We start from the raw sequence: 24,059 nt of genomic DNA on the forward strand, positions 1-24,059 counted from the left end.
GAAATTAAGCATGTAGACCGTCAGTTTTATTATCGTACCTCATTATTGATTGTAAGAATTTTGCGCAATATGAAAATCTAAATTAAAATTCGTAATTTCAGTCGTTTGGAAACATTTATTCGAAAATTATTATTGCTCCTCCTGCAAGCGAGTATAAGCCTGTCAATGCAATATAATTACCGGTGTAATTGCCTCACTGACGTTTGCTAAAAATATTCACATATACATAATTTCTCCTATCGCTTCCTACCGACGTCTATTAGCGTATTATAAACGCATGAAGTGTGCTCCACTCGACGCGTTTCAATTATTTTAGAGAACAATCACGATTGAATCGCTTTTACCACGTGCGTAGCGTAATTAACTTAAACTAGGGAACAGCGAAGTGCGTTTGAATAATAATGGCCGCGTCTGGATTTGCTCGCTCCTTTTTTTTTATCGCTACTTATTAATTGGTTTGCAGCACTGCGCTCCGTCGCGATGCGAGACGGAGAGTGCTATATCAGTTTGGACAATAGTTGATTCCATCGCGCGCGGGGCGCTCTCGCCCGTGTAAAGTCGAGTGCGAACGAACACGATTTTATTGTGGAGAAATATAATCGACTATCTCACCGGCGCAATTAGCGGGAAGAAAAATCAACCGCATTAAGAATGCAGCTCCGAGGGAGCGCTTCGTCCGCCTACCTTCCATTGTAATTTAGCCTCAGTGTAGTAACACTACGTTACTTTCAATTAACTTGATAATGCGTAACAGTAGCTATTCGACTTGATCCGCGAATCGGATCGCAGAATCTCCCAAAATTTAATATGCCCCTCTCTCCGTTCTGTAGTTTTTTTTTTCTCATCTCGTCGACATAATCTTATTCGTACAATAATATATTGCGCGCACTTTGTCGATTGATATCAGTTGACGAGTCTGCGCGTCGCTCGTTTTACGTAAACCTACAACGGCGAGACGATCCGCGTGTCAACCTGAACTCTCTCAGGGATCTAATCGTGCATGTAAACACGTGGCATACATGTTCTCATCACGCTTTTCGGTAACACATGTAGGAACCAGTATGCATGAACTAGCCAGCAGTGGAAGCGACGACGGCGCGGCGCACCGTAGTAGGCGGTGACGTAATGAATGAATTATGATTTACATGTAATGGGTCAGTAAATAATTGTAATGTATAATATTGCTTTTAGATGTAAACAATTTTTCATTGAGAATTTAAGAGAACCTTAAATTGTTATATTTTATAGTCTTTTAACATTAGAAGAAAATTGAATTCTGGTACTTATGATGTACTTCTGAGCTGTATGTAAAGAGAAGTTAAAATAACTTTATATATTTTTATATTTATATTCTTAATATTCCTTTACATTAAGTAAAGTTTTATGAAATATTTAAAAATTAACTTGAACATACTAAAATAATATAAAATATAGCAATAGAACAACTTTATGTTATAAATTCAATCTTAGTAAAAATGAATTTAGATTTTTTTCAAAACATTATCAAGATATCAATATCTGTTTTTTTTTCAATATATTATTTGTTGAAAATACATTTATTCATTTTTGTAACAGTTAATTTTCTAAATTCTATGTTAAGATTGACAGTGCTGAATTTCAAACAATTTTTTTGACATAATTATTTAACAATGTAGTCAATTTAAATATAATGTAAAAAATATAAGTATCATAAGAAGAATAAAGAAATTCTTAAAACTTTATTTTGTATATAATCAAACAATAAATAATTTTTCATAGCAGCATAGTTCTCTTTATTATTAAATTTGTAAGTTATAAAATATTTTTAGTTAAATTTTAATAGTGTAATTATTTTATTAAATAATCTTATAAAATTGGATTATCTTATTGGATATTTGTAAAAATAAATACCCAGTCGACACAGTTATATATCATATAACTTCATTATATAAAAGCTAAAAGTTTCAGTGTCATATTTTATATAATGTGAAAATTGCAGCAATGTTGTAGTGCATTATAATTTTGCCCTTTTTCAAAAATAATGATGATCTTATTATTAATTACTAATATTTTGTATATTACGTCTATATAATTTCAATATTTAAATTCTACTTATTGAAGCATCACGTAGTTGTTAATTATATGTAGCATTTGCACATTTACATTATAATAATGAAAGCAACAGATGCAAGTCATTTATCTGTTATAAATATCATGAAACATTTGTTATATAAAATATTATTCTCAAATTATGTGGCAGTTATAAATCGTGTCGATTGTATATATTTCCTTTATATAAGACAATCCTACGCAAGATTAAATATATATTCACTTTTATAAATAGATAATTTCATAGGATAATGTGGCCAGAGATACGAGTCGAAGGCACAGGTGCTTTTCTCTACGATTTTCCGGTTCCAATATTTGGTTGCAATTTCTTTCTTGTACATAAATCAAGAAAAAAGTGCACGACTGGAGTTTAACTCTGAAAAATGGAACTTTTTGATATGAAAAATTTATAACTCGTATTTTTATTATATCTTAGAAACGATAGTATCTTCTTTATTATACGAATCGCTTCGAAAGGGATCGCGATAGAGATTCGCGATCTAAATCACGTTATATTGACTCCACGGGGAATGCGTGCTTGAACGAATTTATGTGCCGTTCGCAAGTGGAATTATTAGTGAAGAAACCGTGAAATGCGCTTCGGGTGATTTTCAATGCGCTCTGATCCGTTGCTTCTTGCACAAATAGCAGAAGGCAAACAACGTTACGTCCAATTTCGATGTCCACGGCCGCGTGGAGCGGCGCGCATTTCCGAACGATCGTTGTGCGCCAGAGCTGGAGAAAGCAGCCACACACGTCGGAATTGATTTCATCGCTCCGTGGAGCGTGCACACGTACGGACGGGTGTGTGTCCCTTTTTCGCTTCCGTCCCTTCCAATCTCTTCGCGTTCACCTGTGCCCGGGCGTTAACTCCAGCACGAGGGGGCCGACGCGGGCACCCATCGGGGAGCGTCTCGTCGTGCAACGCGCGCGCGGAGTTCGGTGGCCCCGCAGAGTGGGGACAAGAAAATCCACCGGCAGAAAAACCACCGAAGAAAAGACCGCGGCCGCAGATACCATCTTTTCGTGCTAATAATTATCGCATTAATTATAGCGCGGGGAGTTCGCGCCTCTCCACGTCCACGCTATTCACGCACACGCGCGCACACGCGTGAAGAGCGCTCGCGCGCGCGCGCGGCTATACACGGACAGCGTAGGGGGCGAAGGAACGAACGGCCGCCGTTAGGCATTAGCAGAGGCACACGGGTGAGACTGATTCGCGCGAAGGTGCAGATCTGATGGCGAGGACACGCGTGAGACGCGTAACGAGCTCGCGCGAGCGCGAGCGCGCCGCGCCGACTGCGCCGTCGAACCTCGCTCCTCTTCGCTTGTAGCTAATTGTAATGGTGTAAGACGCGCGTCATTATGATGCCTATCGTTCCTAGAAGCAGGATGTAATTTCGCGAAGGTGTTCGCGGCAAATTCTTCGGCGGTCATCGAATTCACCGGGGGTAATAATCTTGACTTTACGCAAACGTATCCCTGACGCGCGCGCGGTCTCTCTCTCTCTCTCTCGAAAGCTAGCCGAGCCAAAATGCAATTAATCGCCGAGAACCAATTAAGATGTAGCTCCAAACGATGACTTTGGCTGCGTTCGGGGAACGCGTTATTGGCGCGCCGTTCCGTCATTCTGTCTTTTTATCGGTCATTAAACGTACGATAAGAATAAAATGACGCAACACATAGCGCCGATAGCGCGCTCCGCGAGCGCAGCCTTCGACGTCGCGGGTACGCGTCGATCAAAGCCCATCATGCTTTCACGAGATTTGCGTGGAGGCGCGCGTACATACGTACACACGCACACGTGCTCGTTCCGAGGAGAGAGGGAGCGAGACAGATTTCTCGTAACGCCGCAACGACACCGTGGGACGTGCCGCGAAACGTGTGGGACATGTAACGAGGATGCGCGCACTGGGGCTCGTCAGAGCGCCGCGCGTTGCACATCGGTCACGCGTGCCAGCTAAGAATTCGCGTCCGAAGTCAAACGAACGAGAAAAGCATTTCTTCGAGTGAGAGGCGGAGGAGCGAGCGCGCGGGGATGCGGGAGGAACTGTCGCGCGGAAGCAGCGTGCCAAATTCCGGGCTAAAATCAGAGGTCGTGTCGATCGCGATCGCTTCTGCGTATTCTGCCGTTCCGCCGCGATCTATGATCCGTGTCCTGTTGCGATGAACGTCACGCTAATGTAAACGTGGCGTAAATAACGTCTTGCGTGCTTCGAAAAGGAGATTCGCGTTTAATCCCGTAGCGTAGGTGAATTTTCATCCACGTGTTAATTCAAGTTTAATATAGTTTTTGGCGGTAAAATTTTAATAATTTAAAATAATACTCTCTAAACCTCGTCAAATGAAAAGTCATTCGAAAAATTGCTCAGATTTAATTTTCTTTTTTTTAGAGTGACATTTCGTTCTATAAACTTCTAATGTTTTTGAAACTAGGAACATGATAATAATTGTAACATTTATGTGCAATTTTCTTTTAAATAAATAATCATACAAATACTTTCTAGATATGTTAAAGTATATGCAAGTCATCGAAAGATTTTAGAGATTTAGAAAATGTTAACAAGATTATTTTACATTAGAATAGAGAAAGTTCAAACACATAGCAACTTATATAAATTAAGAAAAATCTAATAGAAATTCTTCAAAATATGAAAAACTTCCCAATTATGTAACTAAATTTTTGCCCAGAGTACATTAAAAAATATTTTTGTGTTATTGAGTAATTTTAATTATTTTTTAATTAATTTTTTTATATAAAGAAATATTTCGTAAGATTGTAAAAGAATTATTTTATACTTGCTAATATTTATTTAAATATAGGAAATACATATATTTATTTAATATAAAATATTTTTATCAGTGTGTTATTAACGTTAGAAAAATATGTTAGCATTCCAGAATTAATCAAATCTACCAAATATCCAACTGAAAAATCTAACTTTTAATTGTTTATATGTTTTTCGGTTTCACACGTGTTTGTTTTAGGATTTACACCTTATTACTTTTACAACTTTAAAAAGTTTTTCAATGGTTTACGTATACTTTAACATATTTATAAAGTATTTGTATAATTGTTTATTTAAAAAATGCATGTAAATGCTAAAAATAATTATAATGTTCTTATTTTTAAAAACAAAAAAATTTATGTAAAAAAGTTATGGAATCGTACAGAAAATTAATTAAACTTTTGAATTTATTGATATTCTTTCCATTCAATTACTTTCGCTTCTTGAACACTAGTATTAATATATTTAACATTAATGCATTTTTAATTAATGACATTTAATTACGGTACGTTATCGAATAATCTCATTAATAATTTTTTTTTTTTTTCTTTATTAAGTTTTACTCGATCAATATTACACGTAGGGATCAGAACGGTACATCTCGGTCGACTGTCCTTCAAGCATTATCGATCCATGCTATCATCATCAAGCGGCGATCCACAAATTATTGCGGAGAAATCATTCGTCTGTTCGCGTCGCCTGTATTCTTTTCGCCGCGTCACGCCGTAATTAAGCAGATCATTAACGTCATCGCGATCAGAGGCGAAGGAGAACGCGAACGAATCGCAATCGCCTGCTGGCGCATACCGTTACGCGATGGTTGCGAGGCGATAGGGCACCTTGACTAATGCGATCGCGGCGAGTTGCACCTTGCAAATTGGCGGGGAGCATGCCTGCGCTCCTCGGCCCTCTGCACTATGCCGAAGAAAAACCTCGTGCCATCGGGTGCGATTTAGTGACGCGCTTTTGCTCTTGCGATTGTCCACCTTGCGCTGTGAGAGACTATCGCGCTGCGGTCATACGATTCGACCACACCTGTTTCCTCCGTGCGACGAGACAAGCTGTAAAATATCCTCTGCATTTGATTTCAAAATTACTCCCGAGGGCCCCAACCAAATTATTGTCGAATTTGACACAACGATGTAATTAAAAATTTTACCGATTGCAAGAGATGCCACTGAAAACGAAAGGTAGTGAGACTCTAAAATCAGAGTTTGGACATTACAAGTGTCCGACGTTTTTCGTCAATACGTGCAAGAGAGAAAGAGAGAGAGAGGGGGAGAGAAAGATATGGTTATATACTTACTTTGCAGTGGCGTTGTTAAAATTTGGCTTTGTTCTTTTACACACATACAAATTATATCATTTGATAATATTAACATAAATTTAATAATAACAGCAATATATTTTAATAAATTCTTTAAAATGTTTATTTTTACGAAAATCAATTTCAAACAACTGGCGAGAGTTGACGAGAAATGTCGGACCAATCACAAGTTGCTATCTAACGTCCAGACTCTGATTTGAGGACTTCTCTAAGTCCCGGTCTACAACGGGTGACCAATCACAGTTGAACACGAGGAGAATAATCGACATGATTGGTCAGTTTCTTACGACTAGACCGGGACTAACGAGAGGTGTGAGTTTAAATAAAAGAAGGAGTGGGCGAGAGGAGGTAACGCGGAGTCGATCGCGATTACAACGCGAAATGACTTACTGTAATATTAACGGGACGCACGCCTACCATTACACCGTCACGTCGCGCCGTATCAGCCGACACTGTAATTCAATTGCGTTGCATTTAATAAAAATTAAACGTATAGTAGTTCGTCGCGGGACGTGAATTGTTGTCATTAGTACGTCCCCGGAGCGCTGTCCCACTGCGACGGAAAATTTCAATTTTCCGCTCGAGGTAATAGATAATAACGCAAATATTTTTCCGTGTGACGGAGGTCTCTCCGCCGGACAAAGGATTCTATACCTCTGCCTCTCTTTTGCCCCTTTCACCGTCGCTCCGCCGCACTTTGGCGACGACACCGACGAGAGCGACGAAGACGACAATGCGAGCTGAACGTAACGGCGAAGAGCCGGCGAAAAAGGGGCGAAACGGAGACGCAGAAACCGAGAGATATATACGAGAAATGGCGGTTGAGAGTTCAACAGAGAGAAAAGGAAGATGAAGCGAGAGAGACAGACAGACAGACAGAGAGAGAGAGAGAACGTGGGTACGTGTGTGTGCGCGTGTGTGGAAGTGGAACAAAATGTTGATGGCAAAGGGCGGTGCTGGAAACGAACGAACTGAACGAACGCGGTCACAAGAGCCGGTAGCAGCACGCTCCTATAAATATGTATAGCCAATATCCGCTTACATTCGGCCATAGCACTCGGCGATATCGTCATGCAGATAGGCGAAGCACGCGGAGCACGGGTTAGGGGTAGGTGGTGGCTGATAGAGCCCGGTGCTCTTCGCGCGCGCGCGCGCGTGCGTGTGTGTGCGTGCGCGCGCGCGCGGTGCCGCTGTGTAACCATCGCCGGCACACGGTTCGACTTCGCGCGTGATGGTGAATCCTTTGCCCGGCGTCATATCGTAGGAAAATATCTAATCTGCATGTGTTTACGTTTGACGTGTCGATAGCGCCGGTGCCGTGGCTCTTTCGGCTCTTACCGCGGCGCAAATTAAATTACAACGACGGTGCAAAAAGGCAACAGCTCGACGCCACGAAGATGGCGGGCGACCGCGCGTGCACCGTATGTTCTGCCCTCTCGTCCCTCTCGCTCCCTCCCCCTCCCCTCTTTGCCGCTCAATCCGGGGTCGCCGGAATCGGATTCGCGTGAACGTGCGTTGAGATAAATTGCCGGTGGATCGAGTTACGCCCTTGTCAAACGAGCGAACTGGGTTCTCTCGATTTTGGAATCAATTCGGAATACAATGTTACCGCTCTTCGGTTCTTCGGGGAGGGCATGAGGATAGGGGTTATCGATTCTGGATCACAAGAAGAATGTATAAGTACGTTTCTTAACGTCACTGGGAGCCTATGTGACCTGAAGGACTTTAGTTTCAACTAAATTTTCTTTATGCTATTATTTTAATATGGGACTTGTGTCACTATAATATTGACAGTTTCAAATTCCCCATATGCGAGGGTATTGCCCTGAATGCATCAGTTTAGTTTCGTCGATTTATTTTCTTGAAAATTACCCTTTTATATCTCAAAATAAATTCCTTTCTCTTTAAACGTGTACTTATGTGTCATTCTTTTAATTCCATAATTTTTTGTTACGTTCGATTGAAAATTTAACATAATATAAAATTAATTTACTATACAAAAAATGTTCAGTAACTTTTTTGGCTTGAAATATTATTAATAGTTTAGTTGAGATCATTTTGACCTTATATGACCATTAAGGGTTAAAGAAAAACGATAATTCGGGAGCTAAAGAAAGGGAGTATACTTTTTATGAGTGTAAAATGTAGATAAATTTGATGAAATAAAAAAGATTTATGAATAATACGTAATTTTAATATTTGATTTTAGTATAATTATCTGAGCAATCTGGACAATTAGGCGCTGCCATTGACCTAGCGCTCTCTAAATTGAAATCAGTGTATTATTCACTGAAAGACAATGAATAGTCTGTTTTCAGTGATGTACTTATTACTATTTCATTCAGTGATATATGCACTGTTTATCAGTGACAATATACTGATATTCGGTCAGTAAGAGCAGCCCCCTTTTAATCAGAATCACTGAAAAATAGTGAATTGTTACTGATTACCACAGTTATAAGTATAGCACTGCAAATCGATAAGATTCCATTGATTCAGATTTAGAGAGTGAGTTTGCTTGATTGGCTGATTTCTACATTTAAAAAGAATCCATCGTAAAACGCTTTATTTGCATCATTAAGTAGTCCCTATCTTGTACAAGTACTTTATCATTTCTCAAACGGAGTACATTTGGCTTCATAAGTAAAAAGTAAGAGCACGTTGCTTACCGGTCTCAAAAAGAATATACGGGGTGATTATTAATGAATGTTCCCACTTTTTACCATCGGAGCATGATTTACCGACGGATATGTATTTCGAACATATTATTATATTAGAAATTACAAATGCGTGCTCCGATGGTAAAAAGTGGGAACATTCATTAATAATCACTCTGTATATACTCTTAAAATTACAAGTAATGATCCTTGGGAGGGGGGGAGGGGGTGGAGGAAAAAAACCTTAATAGTCTTGTAATTTACATGCTCAATGATCTCTCTCTTTCTCTCTTGGGCTAATTCTTTCAAATGTATACCGAGCGCATTTGCACCTCTTTGTTCCCCAGCCCTTCGTCCAGGCAGCCGCGTAAAAATCCGGCGTTAGCTGAATGCCGCGAACGGCTTCGCGCGATTGCATTCGTTACTCGCACGCAAGGGAGTGCGAAAAAGGGGGCTAACACTCTAAACGTAGCTTTGGGGTCCAAAGGCGTCACCATCCGCGCGCCGGTGCCCATTTCGCTTCTTTCCCCGGTCTCGTGAGGCGCCCTCGCGCCGCCTCGTCGTCGGTATTTTTCAATTAATTTTTTTTCCCCGTGCCGCCCGCCCACCCTCCTCCCCCCATCGGTCCCAGCGGCCGGGCCCTTTGGGCCGCGCGTGCCGCGCCGGATATCGACAGGGTGTTGGTATATACCGGGGCCTCTCCGCTGGCTATCCACCGCGCGGATACCCAGGCGAAGTGGCCGCGGATCAATCAGAGGCGGCCTATAATTAACGAGTTACGGCCCCGGCCGCTGCGCGTTTGCATTAAGACGCGGCTTTTTGTCACTCACCTTCTCGAGAGGGACCGGCTCCAGCCGTTGGTAATTACCTTGCGGCGGCAGACGGTCAGTATCCGCCGGCGAGGACCGAGGGGGAGATGAGGCGCGACTCGGTCCCGCCGTTTCTTCGCGCGAGCAAGCGACGCGGATTCGCCTCGGCAGCCCGTTCTCCAACCCTTTCTCCGTGAAAGATCGCGCAGCTATGTCTCCTAACACCCTCTGCGTACGCTGCCACTTCGATTGGCTATACTCACCGTGGGTTTTTCTCCGTCTTACCGTGTCTTACCGGTGTCTTTCGAGACGACACCGACGAGACGAGAGCGCTTTCACGATGGAGGGGCATAACAACGTCTAGAATCGTAATTAGTAGGCGTAAACACACACGCCTACCGGGCACAGTGACTTCTTCCCCGTTTCGCTATTCATCTGTTTCCCGTTCTGCTTTCTTTCTCTCTTTCTCTTTTTCTCTCTTCATTTTTCTTTTCTCTGTGTTCCGTGAAAATCGTTTGAGCGTTTAGGACTGTCTAGGACTGTCTCGTTCGCCACGACAAAGGCACGACGCATCGTTGCCTTTAAAAGTTTTGAAATTTTAAAAGAGTGAAGGCCTTTTAGGTTTTTCTTTTTTTTTTCCTATTCAACGACAAAAAGTTTTGAGAAGATTATAATGATTTTTGCATCGAACATGACTCTATTTTGCTACAGTGCATTATTATCTTTTAAATCGTTCAGTTCTTGATTAAAATTATTTGATAAAATAGTTTTCTGAACTATATTTCTTCAAATTTCAAACTAATTTCTGTCGTTTTTTCTATCTATTTTAGCTTGAACCGATCACACGTTTTCTATAACGTTACGAGTAAATTCACTGCAAACTAAAATCTTCATAATTTTTTTATTGCTTCAGTGAATCAACTGTGGATTTTTTTATATATCTTCAACAATCTATAAATTTTTTGTTAAATTTGCAATATTATAAAAATAGATACTAACATCTTTAAAACATTAATTGTAGGTCAAGAAGATCAAGAAACGAGCAATAGGCGTAGGATATTGAAAATAAAAATTATTATATATGTATTATTATATAAGATACACAACACTACGTAATCTGAGTAAAAATTATTACAATTAAAAGCAAAAAGAATTGAAAAAGAAACTAAGTTTCTCATGATGATTCATTCCAATCAATGGACAGAATTATGTCATGAATTAAGAGGCAAATTATATATAAGTGTCTACATTAACCCATTCCAATCGAATACAAAAAAAAAAAAAACAGAAAAAACATTGAAGAAAATATAATGAGAAAAAATTGCGAATGTCTTCTTGGTCCGGATATGGTCACTTATTAAAAATGTATAATAATCGGAATGGTCGTTCTGTTGCGCGAATATGTACTGTCGCAGTATAAAATGACTAGATCCAAGAAGCATCATTTCGATTTTTTGTGTCACACTTTAAGGTAATAAGTAATATAGTCTGTAACGTAAGATGGAAATATAAAGTAACCGTTGAATAAATCATTTTAATGACAACATTAAAAAAATAAAAGATGAACTTACGTAAACTCGAGATGAATTGATCAAATAAAAGTATGTGAGACAGAATCAGCGATTAAAAATATGTAATGTATAATCTTGAAAGCTCCAAATAGCCACCTATAAATTATATATTTTACTGCTAATATTCTTTCTTTTTAACGAACAGTATCCTTAAAACTTATTAAAGAGTTAGCAAAGTGTGAGATTTCTCACAAAAAATACTTTTCTCTAACAAACTTGAAACCGATTACGTTCTTAACGCCCATAAGATCAGTAAGAATATTTCTCTCTAGTGAATGTCTTTTCGCCAAGAGACGCGGCATTGTTCCTCATTTTATGAGAATGCCAACTAATATTAAATATAAATAACATTTATTCGAGAGCGATCAGAGAGTGTTAAATTACCATCGCATTTTCGTAAGAGAGATGTAGGAAGAATGCAATCTCGAGGACGATTGGCTTCTTCATTAAAATTCTAATTCCTACGAGTGCGCGCGTTTCTCCGCGGCGGATGTTTCCGCGATCTGATAATATTGTGCGGGTGCTACGAGCTACGCAATAGCATAGAATTATTTAGAAAGCAAGCATATCAGCGAAACTGTTTCGCTAATAAGTCCTGCGCAGTTTTGACACGGGTTGTATTCATATTAGCGATTTTACCAATTCTTTATCAAACTAATAACGATTCGTATCGATAATTACGATCAGCAGTGAAGAAAGTTCTTTTGCGTAATTGCGCTTTAAAATTTTTAATAACAGTACAATACGTTATTTTACTTCTTTGTCCAATATTAAAAATGTAACGACATAAATAAAAAAGAAATATTGTAGTTATAAAGTATAGAAAGTTTTAGCTTTCTCTTTTTTATGAATTATTTTTTATAAGTCACTCCGAGATATCTTGTAATCTCCTATTCATTTACAAGCAGATGCGATCGAGATATCAAGTTTTGCGTCTGTAAGCAGACGGCTTCCTATTAAGGGTGGGTTTACAATTCCTCCGTTCGTCCGAGATCGCGATCAATTAATTTGACATTCAATTCGATACGCGAGTGGCAGATGCAATCGTTTGTCAGTGTACATATGTACAGGTCATCTCAGAATTCGTGCGCTTCTCTTCCAAGCTAAACATAGTAGAGAAAGTGAATTAAAAGGAATGTTTATTGACATCGCAGTTTTATAATAAATTTTAAATAAATATTATATGAATGATTAATAGAAATAAAATTATGTTTTGAGCGTACAAATAATAAAAGATGAAATAAGTATGTCCTTATAACTTTTTATTTGAAACTTTGCAAAATATTTTTAAATATTGAATATTGATAAAATTGTAATCAATGAAGCTTCTATTGGAAGAAGATTGATACTAATTTCAATGTCATAGAATGAAAGAGGAAATATTATTTGTTACTTCTGATAGGTTCTGTATATGCTCGTGTGCGAACTGGATGAGCGTATAAATGACCGTGCCGGCACATTCATGGCATGAGGATTGTATAGAACGAAATAGCAAATCATCCCGGTAAAGAGCTGAACAAGTGAGTAAGACCGAGAGTAAAAAAGTTAACTACAAAATAATGGAGGGACTGGTGGAGACCGCATAGAAAAGTTGAAATGGCAAGTGGGAAGGAAGCACTTCCGGCGGATATACGTTATTTTTGTCATAATCGCGATGACATCAAAGGAGTATATTATAAAGAACTGAGGGAATGGACATCATCTTTATTGCGTATCGATAATGATCTGTAATTTTCGACTCACTCGGATCAAGTCTATATGGTACAATATTTTTCGCCTGCATTCTTGCTACTGCTCTTGGCAATCGAATGGTTGACCTTCTCGTAAATTTTTAAAACTCTCTATTTAGTAAATATTGAAGAATGCAATTAGAGAGAAGAGGGGGAACAATTAAGTAAGCGCAGATAAAGAAATGATAATAAGAAATGTATATTCAATAGAGATGAAAATTCATTATTGTATGGAAAATTAAGAGATTATCGCAAGAACTACGAAGATAATGATATCACAATAGGAGAGACGGTAATGAAATATTTATCGATACTTACAATAACACAGCAATAACGATCTCTAACATACTTCGTAATACATATATATTTATCATATATCATATTTATAATTAAAATTAATTTTATAGAATATTATTGAACTCTGTAATCTTTATGTATTTTTTATATTTATTTTATATTGACTTAATTAAGTGTATTAATTATTTAATTACAAAAATTTTGTGTTTACTATTAAAAATTTAAATAAATTTAATTTTTAAATTATTTATAACAAATAATGTTAGTGAATTGGGACCTTCTGGTTTAATAGAAACTTGACTAAATGATATTATTTAACTCAAATACTTATAAATATAAAGCATATTTATAAAGCACGTGTATAATAAATATTTAACATATTAGAATAATACATTAATTAATATAATTACTATAAATAAATGTTAAAAATATAATTTTTAATATGTTATCAACTATTCACAAGTTTATATGTGAGAGAGAAAAAATATAATTCCTAATATTTACCATTGTTATTTATTTATATTTTTGTGGCTTACAAATGTCGATCAGCGCATTGATCACTATCATTTAAGGCTAAATTAGTATACATCTTTGACTAAATATGGATTAAATAAGCAAGCAATCACTTTTTTCAAATATTGCGTTATTATTTCTAATACTTTTATTTGACGTTGTTTTTATTGTAATACATTTCATATCAATTTCCGAACGCGTATATAAAGCACATTATTAAATTCTTTAGTTGAATTCACACACAATTAAATAAGTTTACATAGATGTTTAAATTTAGTATATATTTATAAAAAAAATTACATTCACTTATGATTACAATATTGTATAAAATGTAGATAATATAATATTTTAAATGTTTAAATAATATAACATATAAATATTTTATTTAAAATATAATTAATTAGTGTACTAATAATAACAACAATTATATGTATGTATAATATATTATGTAATCAAAAATGGCAAGTAACAAGTTACAATAAATAATGTTGTTACTCGTTACATGTTACATATATATAATTAAATATATTTAATCAGATAAATATGATAGAACAAATAAGTAAATATATTATTTATCTGAACAGATATTTAAACAGGTTGATTTGTGTTAAATATACAATTCAAATTATAAGAAATATAATTTCATAATTTTAACATTATTTGATATTATTAATTCACTCTGACTTCTAAAAAAATTTTTTTTACGTGAATTGTTTACATAAGTTTAAATTATTAAAATTTACTATTGCTTATACTTTGTAGTAAATAGCTCAGAAATGAATTAAGGGATTTCAAGATTTTGTACTTCGAATAATAAGATTTTTCCAATAAAGTGAAATCCTAAACTTGAATAACCAAAAACTAAATATTCTAAATAATTTTAACATTATATTATCTAAATAAAAAAGTTCAAATATTTGTTGATATAAAGTTAATGAGCATAAAATTAATACAATTATTAAATTTATAATCATATTGATGAATGTTGAATGATATTTCAGACTACTTTACACTGAATAAAAATATAAAACGGTTCATTACTTGCTCCTCCCTTCCCCCAGGTACGTCTATTTACTTATATATATCATTACATTTAAAACATGGAAGTTATTACTGCTTTTACTGTTAATGTTTGATGCAGTAATATTACCAGAATAGATATACCATATGATCAGAGTAAGTTGGAATTCGTATTCTCTTGTCTCTGTTGTACTTACGATTATATCTGCAAAAACATATAAATGTTATTAAAACGAAAAGCATAGTCGATATTATAAAGTATGTTTTATTTACGTATATTATTTGATTAAATTATTCAGAAATTTAGATTATTATTGTCCGAATATTTTAAAACTCCGATGTCGAGAAAAATAAATATTATTTAAATTCTAAAGCAATTTATTCAAACTCTCAGATATGAGATTTTTGTCATTCACTGTTACATTTAGATAATAGATAACGCTAATGAAATGAAATTTTTCAATCTTGATGTAAATTTAGTAAAATAATGTTATTTAACTCGAATATTTATGCATTTACAAAATACGTGTGTCAAATATGTAACACGTCAAAATATAAGCTTACGAAGTTATATAAAGTCATAATCTCTGTCATACACAGTTATCAGACACTTGTATCAATTTTAAATGTTTAATGTGTATTCAATTTTGTGTAAATGGCATAAAAGAGGTGACGATTAATATATATCGCATATAAAAATATCTATCTTAATCTCTGGTTTTGGTACTTAGTTCATCGTCTCTTGTGTGGAAGTTGCGTTTAACATATTTTGACCGTCTTTTAAAAATAAAAATATTGTTGTGTCATTACGTTTATTTAAAATTTTTGTGTATAAGCTTTTGAATACTCAGACAGCAATCTGCTTGTTGCTAGCATGTTGTTCGCGATCATATTATGTGTTACTAGAATTGCAACAACTGATTTTGCATTTGTTAGCAAATTGATGCTTTTATGATACGAGAACTTTAAATAGCAACTTATCAACAACAAAGCTATTTTGAAATTATTTTAAAAATTCGTGCTATTGGCGTTATGTTGCCATAATAATTTGTAGAGATCAATTCAATGCTGTTGTATATGAACGGTAATGCGAAATAACTTCGTTGCTGTTATCTCGCAATTAAACTCCTGGCAATAGTGGCAATATATGTATACATTGTTGGCTGCGTGTTACTTCAACGTATATTCGAAATTATTCAAGACAAATATAAAGCAAGTTCTCATAAGAAATCAGAAATTTGCGTGAATTTGCTTTAACACACGTTATTATCTGAGTAGTTACATGCAATACAGAACATTGTATGCTTTCTTAATCGATTGGCAGTAATAATTGACAGTTATCTTTATAAAGCCATTGCAGAGAGCACATTTTACAAAAAGACGTTGAGCTTCTATGGCTTCTACAACTTCGAAATATTTTCCAAACTCGTCTGATATTGCTTCTTTTAATTTATCCAGTATTTTTGAATGATTAAGTATTATATGATTCTCTATTTTTCTTAGGAAATCACCGTTGCAGATCACAAATTTACAAATTTTGCATCGTACGGCAGGAAATAGTTCTGTATCAATATATTGCCATTCCAATTCTTGGTTTTCCATTTTTTTCTATTTTATCAATTACTTCGTGCAGTGAGTAAATATGCTTTTATTCTTGGTGACTGTGCACAGCAATAAATTTTATTACAATTATATCTTATTGAAAGGGAGTTGTCAAGATAGGAACAGAGATACCACAAGTGCAAATATGATCAGTTTAATTAGTAATTTATTTTTTTGTACCACACAATAAATACAATATCTAAAGCGCCTTTAGTAAATATTTCAATTAATTTTATACACAATTAATGTGTTTGAATATAATTAACAATTTCCCCTGATAACTAAATTAAAATTCAAGCACGCATTATTGAAGGATGAATAAACAAGATTAGAGATAACTTCATATGAGTGAACTTTACTACCTCTCGACATAATGCCATTGTTTTGAAGTCCATATGGATAATATTTATAACTTTTTTCAATATCCCGACAATCGACGGGACCATTGAAAATTTTGTGTGCAACATTCGTGAATACACGCAAACCCGAAACGCATGTCCGTACATAAATCATTCGAATTCTCGTATAACGCAGTAGCTGGTGCAATTGTTATGCTAACCACTTGCCAGTATCTGCTCTTATATAGCCTATGTTTCCTGCACGACCACCTGTTACCCTCTCGAACCTCGACCCCGCCTACGTAACATTCAGCTCGTTTATCCTGGTTTGGCACATACGTAACAATCCCTAACGCATCCATTTACTGTTCTTCATGTCTTTTTTTTTGTTTGTTTCCGCTTTGCGTCAATGGATTATATTTGAACTTGAAGACGGCAGCGAATGCTGGAAGTTAATACGGATATATTCGTAGCGATTCGAAGTGATTGCAGATAGAGTCGACGAATTTATCGAATTATATTTACGAAAAATTTTGAAGCTAAACGTTTCTATCACATTATACGTGAGAATCATACGCAGTAAAAAATTTTGTGTTAAATTTAACACATTTCATATGTCTCAAAATGTCCACTCAAATTTTTCTGTTAACTTAACAGAAAATGAATATGTTGTGTTGTGTGTGTGTGTTATTGTGTGTCAGAAAATGCAAATATTATATAAAAAATCAACTCAAAAAAATACAACATTGATACAATTTTGAAACTGTGGAAGCTTAATAATCTGTAAAATTAACATTTATGAGATGTCAATACGTACATTTTATTCATTTATGTATCTTAAAAATTACATTTATTTCTATTTATTCATTTATCCGTAACTTATATTATTTTAACACAAACAAGTGTTGAATATTTATTTAATACAAAATATTTAAATAACACAGTCATATTATGCAAAACGGTACTCGAAAGTGTTGAAAATTCAACATAAAATTTTTACCAAAGACCGATTTTAACACAAGTGCAAAATGTTTTTCAAAATAATATGATTAATTCTAGCTGTAATGATAAAGAGACGACACTAGGCCAAATGACGAGTAAACATCAACAACTTAATTAAATATGAATATATTTAGAGAATAAAACGTTCAATTGAAATTAATATAAAGAAAACATTGAGATAAGAAAATCGAACGTTTCACACTATTTACAGCCTTCTTCAGCGATATCGCAAATCAATAAATAAACAAAAATTTAACAAGAGTATATCATTTATTTTTGAATAAACAAAGAAATGACATTTCTCCGATCCTTTCGCGAATAACCGACAAACAATCAAAGAGCAAACACTCAAGCTGAGGATAACACGTACATTAGCACGATATTAATATAATAAATTAGGTCTTAAATTGTTGATCTCCATGTCAAAGCGTATGTAAAGTTTTGAATGGTTTTTGCTATGTAGATGTAATATTTGTATGCGCGCGCGCACGCGTGTACGTGCGTGGTGCTGAAATATTTATTAATTATATTTACATCGTTACATATTTAACAGCATATTCACCTAATTCACACCTTGCCCTTTGCCACAGCCGAATATACTTACAATACTTTATCAGTTCCCACCATTACGTCCAGATAAGAATAATGGACCGTGTCAGGGAATTTCCTTGATAACTATCTTAATAACGATCCATTCTTTTAGCAAAGCGCGAGTTAGCGGGGACGAAAATACACAACTCCCACGGGATTTATAAGAAACGATATTATCGATATCATGAATGCTATCAGATCGTTTATTCAACGAAATGTATAAGACGCGGGTCGTTCTAGTCGCCTGAATTATACATTATAACGCGCGCAACGCGCGTCCGGGCATGAACAATAACGGCCTCGTGGCCTGTGCGCTTCGCCTTCGGTTAGCTCCACTTTCTTCAAGCAGACGGTGGAACTTGGCTCGCCCCTGCTCAGGAAACTATGACTATAAAAGCAGCTCGCGCAAGATACGCCGTCGAGATCACCGCGGAAACAAATGACGGCGGTGAGCCTTTTAATTGCCGCACCTGCCCCTCTGCGCGGCCCCTGCGAAAACCTGTAGGTGATAATTTTTCTTCTACAGCTGGTCGATTCTCTTTTCGACCGCGTCATCCGCGCGCCTATTCCGAAAGAAACTACGCCCGATGAGCGATGACTCGTCCAGATATTCGCCGGTCGGTTGCGGATCTAATATTTCAGTGTGTCATTTCGCGCTACGTAAGAATACGCTCGTATGTCACGACCGTACATACATTAGCAGTACAACAAAGGAGCGATATAATTTATAAGGATAAAATCATACTTTTTCTCGTGTCTACTTAAATCGTTTAATTTCTTTGAAGAACTTTTACATTGTGGAGAAAATCAGATGTCAGTGAATAAGAATAAGAATTTTCTCGCATTCTGTTAAACACGAATCAACCGAGCAAGTTTTAATTTTGAATTTTTATATTTCACGTAATTCAATAGAAAGCTAATGGTTCTAACGTTCCATGATTTTTGTATTATGTTAATGGACCATACAGTTGGAAAATTTGTGTTAAATTTAACATTTATTGCATGTCTCAAACGGTTCACTCAAAGTTGTGTGTTAATTTAACACAAGATGATTATGTTAGAAAATGACATAAATGTTACGTAAAAAATTAACAAAAAAAGAATGTAACGCTGGGACACGGTTTGGAAAAACATTTCTTCAGTAAAATTAATATTTATAATATGTTGATAATATGTACATTTTCTTTACTTATCTTGGACTTTGTATTTTAAAACTACATTAATTTACGTCATTTGTTTATTTGTTCATAAATTGTATTATTTTAAGCCTAAGAAATGTCAAATATCAATTTAACACAAAATGTTCGAATAACATTATTGTCAACATTAGCGTTATGTCAAATAATTAATACTTCGATATTTAACACAAAAAGTTTAACAAGTTTTTAACATAAATACAAATTGACATACATGTTCCTGATTTTCAAATGAAAAGTGATAAGATTTGATCTTAATTTTCGAACTACGACATTATCAAATTGTTTCAGAAGTTGAGAAGTCATAAATCGATAAAAAAAGTACTTCACTAATATTGCGATTGTATTAGGAACACATGCGTCCAAAAACCTTGATATTCAGTATTTTCATATATTTATATAATATTTTGTTCAAGTTTATATTACGTAAATTATTGTTATTAGGCTGAAGATGTCTGATTGAAATCGAAACGTTTCTTTTATTTATTTCAACACAGTGTTATGAAATTATAATATATTCGTTATATCCTTTTAATTGTTCGTTTAATGACCTATCTTCAATATTATTCTATTGTGTAGAAATTATGAGTGTATGAAATAGTTAATAAAAATAAGTCTTAAAAGATAATAATTTGCGTTTTATATTATTAATCCAGCGGTGGCAAAAGTCTTGTTAAAAATTAATTGTTAAAAACAATTTGTTTCTTTCTTTTGAATAAGCTGGACAAAAGCTGTGTAGAAGGGCAGAAGTGTCGATGGGATATTTCTGGCATTCCATTAGCGTGGAAACCGTCGCAAATCGAATCGCGCGTGTGGAACATTTTGATGTATTATTCTTCGGGTTATTCATCTCGCTTACACGTGTGCGGCTCCTCTTCCCAGGTGCATCGAACCGCGAAGCGGCAAGGAGGGGTGTCACGAAGACGTCCGCAACTAGCACGAAGAGTAATCATCGGGCAGATATTTATTTTCTATTATTTCGTGGGAATCGAGCAGCGTGCTCCTCGCTCTGGATTTAGAGAATTCGGCTAGTCTCCTGGCCATGGGGAGATACTTATCTTCCGTCCTACGATTTCATCAAAGTGGCTCGAATTAAGTTACCGCTGAACTTGGATTGCGGCCTCGAAACAAATTATTCGTCGTCGTTAAATAAATTCATAAATTAAAATAAATTAATACGTGAGAAAGAGTAAGAGAAAACGTGAATTAATCATCCTATTATTTCTAAAAATGTTTTAGCTCGCTTGATTAATTTTATTTTGAAAAAAAAAGTATTATTTAAACAGTTAAATGAAATTGAAGTTTCCGCAGAAGGATCGTTATTTAATTTCCAGCGGATCCGGAGCGGCGGCGGTTCCGTAACCTTCCGTAAACTCGTGTCTCTGACTCAGGCTTTGGATAATCCTGGGAAGATTTAGAGATGCGTGCGATTCATTGCGTGGCGCGTTAGACGTTGCGTGATGCGCGGCCGATTGGTTCTATGGGAATCCGGCAGCATCGACGAGGCTCGTTTATTAACCTACTTAGATACCCGATTGTCGGCGCGCGAATCGAAACGCAGATGGAGATATTCTGCTGCGCTATCGCCACTCCTGATTCGCCAGCGAATCGCGTGGGGTGGAAGATTGCTTTCTTGATGCTCGCCCGTATCAGAGAAAAGTGATACAGATCGGCTGGCCCGGCTAATTCTCCGACAGAGATATCGCGTGGGCTCTGCACACGCGTGCTAGGCGCGATGGGGGGATAAATTGATTATGTTGTTCTTTTCGTGATTTGATAAATTGATTTCTCTAGCACTACTCGCTCGGCAATCGCGCCCTAATGCATGATTTTCGTGCGCGCACAGCTTCGATGGCCATTTTCAATTTCTCGAGCGTTTACAGCGATACATCATATTATTATTATTATTATATACTTTATGCGACACATACAAGTATGAGACTCCTACACCGGTTTCGCAACATAAATCACGTACTCTCCTCATGGATCGATGCGCCTTTCTACGAAATTACACCGAGAAGCCCGTAATTCTGACGCAAGCACATGCGGCCAAGTAGAATTCACAATGGGCGTAGATCGGGAACGTCGCTATTAAGGATAATAGAATATGCAACGAATCATTTTCCCACAGGTAGGAACGAAGACGCTTCCACTTTCTACCCGAAATAGGATTTCGCAACTTATACTATCCAATAGAGAGTCTTTAACTGGCGTAACCAGTTTAGCGTCGTAATTGCCGCGTGCACCTTACACGCTCGCTCACAATCCCGCGTGTCTCTTTCCTCAAAGGCCTCATCGCCACGGAATAATAACTCTTTTAATAATAGGACCCTTTCCGTAAATGAACCCTCTAAGAATCGCCCGGGATTATTTATGCCCGGGCACGGGCGCGGGCGAGCTTAGCGCACGACATCAGCTTTTCTGTCACGGAATAGCCGCACGACAGCGAAGTGTTGATAGCAGTATGTCAGCCGACAAACACTGATGTTTCTCGCAACCCAGCGGAAGTTATACCTACCTTGTTTTGTCAGCATGTTAAAAGTCAAATTAAACTTGCAGATACCCTAAGCAGCGGGACACCGCTTCCCCCCTCCTCTCCTCCCCCCTCTCCCCGAGTAGATAGCGATATAAGCTGTTTAGAACAAATACGAATAAGTGTATCCTATAAATTAAAAAACAGAGTAAAAAAGAGAGAAGGAGAAGAGAGAAGAGAGAGAGAGAGAGAGAAACGGGATAGCCGTAAAGAGCAGCTCCTTAGTGCCCGTTAAAAACATTCAATTTCTAAAAATCCTTATTTTATATTCGTAATAAAGTACCCGGGGCGCCGTTTGAAGCACCAAACAAGTTTTATACGCTGGATTATTAATGATATCAGTGCTTATCTCTGATTGCGGTTATTAACCAGCGGAGATAACATCTCAAGTAAGTAAAAGGATTATGAGAGAGTTGCCGTCGCAGCATGCGCATGTCTCTTCCCTCCCGGCGGAATACTCGAATTCCCTCCCAATGCGAGTGCGATATTTGCAGATACCACGGGCGGACGTGAATTTAATTACTTTCCATACTTTTCGTGCGGCGGCGGGCGTATCGACGGCGTTCGTTCGTTCGTTCCGTTCGTTCGACGGCACGTGGAGCGCTATGCATGCGCCGCGGCTTTTAAATAAACCGCCGTCTTCCCCTTTGACTTTACGATAATGGGTTTGTTTGCATTCCAATTTCAAGAAGTTTAACGACATCCTCCGAAGCGTGCGGCCCTCTACTCTCTCGCCAAACTTGGTACCGAAGATTTCGTTGGTGGATCGGTCTTCCCCTCCCCCCCCACTCCTTCTATATTTCCGCGGGAGAGAGCGTCGTAGACGATCAGAGGGCCGTAATAATTCGGCACGACAGACGGTGTGGAGATTTATTAAAGTTGGCGAGTAAAAAAAAAAGAAGTAAAGCAACGTAAGCAAACTCCCGCGGCCCGTCCGATAACGATACTTACAAGATGAAGCTTTTATTTGTATTTCAGCGCAAGATTTATTTCGCGACTTTAAGGGGAACGTGCACTCGCGGTTAACGATCAGTAAAACTGATAACGTTATTTTGACGGCGTCGTACTAAATCACATTTAAATATTAATGTAAATCTATATATTTGCGGGCGGAAATAACGCCCGCCATGAAAGGCCGGCTATATTGCCGTTGCGCCGCAGAAACGAGAAATATGCGTGAATGCGTCCGAGTTTGTGCCGGGCGTATATACGTATGCATATTCCCTGCAATTAAAACGCGAGGATGGGCATCCAAAGCCATCTTACCATTTCAAACCGACCACATATTTCGCACAAAGTGATACACTATTGCGCATCGCATTAATAACTTTATTAACGGGAGCATAACGTAAGAACGTATTCGCCCATTGTTGCAAAAATGTTTTAAACGCGATGGAAATGATTTTCGCAGCGGCGAAGGGCTATACCCGGCTCGGCGGCGGTGTGCACGGCAGAAGTTCGCAAATGTATATATAATAAGGTAACAATACCTAGTTGGTTTTTGCGGAATTGATGTACCGGGGAGAAAAAGTTACGGACGTGGGAAATTCCCGCGAATCTCTCGACAAGGTAACACATTCGCCAATCCCAAATTGGAGTGCGGAAAGTACCGCGGCGAGAAAGAGAGAGAAAGAGACAAAGAGAGAGAGAGAGAGAGAAAGAGAGAGCGCGCGTATGTAACACGCGCGCTGCCTGCCGGTAGCCGCGCTTCTATCGTAAACCCTCATTATCGTCATAATTATTATGCAAAGAATATAATGCGAGGCGGCACAGCCTGCCAGAATACTCTCGAGATCCGACAGACTAATTTCAATGCGCGCGAATAAATTGCGGGAATAATTTTATAAAATAACTGAAATAAGAGGGAAAGCGCGCGCGAGCGGAGCGGTGCGCGGCGTCTTACTCTCCGTGATCTCCGAAGGATACGAGTGCAATACCAACCGCGGCGGGAGCGGTGGTATCATTACGTATATACCTACATTTACCCGCGGACGTT

This window comes from Solenopsis invicta, chromosome 8 (assembly GCF_016802725.1).
Source record: "Solenopsis invicta isolate M01_SB chromosome 8, UNIL_Sinv_3.0, whole genome shotgun sequence".
Classification (NCBI taxonomy): Eukaryota; Metazoa; Arthropoda; class Insecta; order Hymenoptera; family Formicidae; genus Solenopsis; species Solenopsis invicta.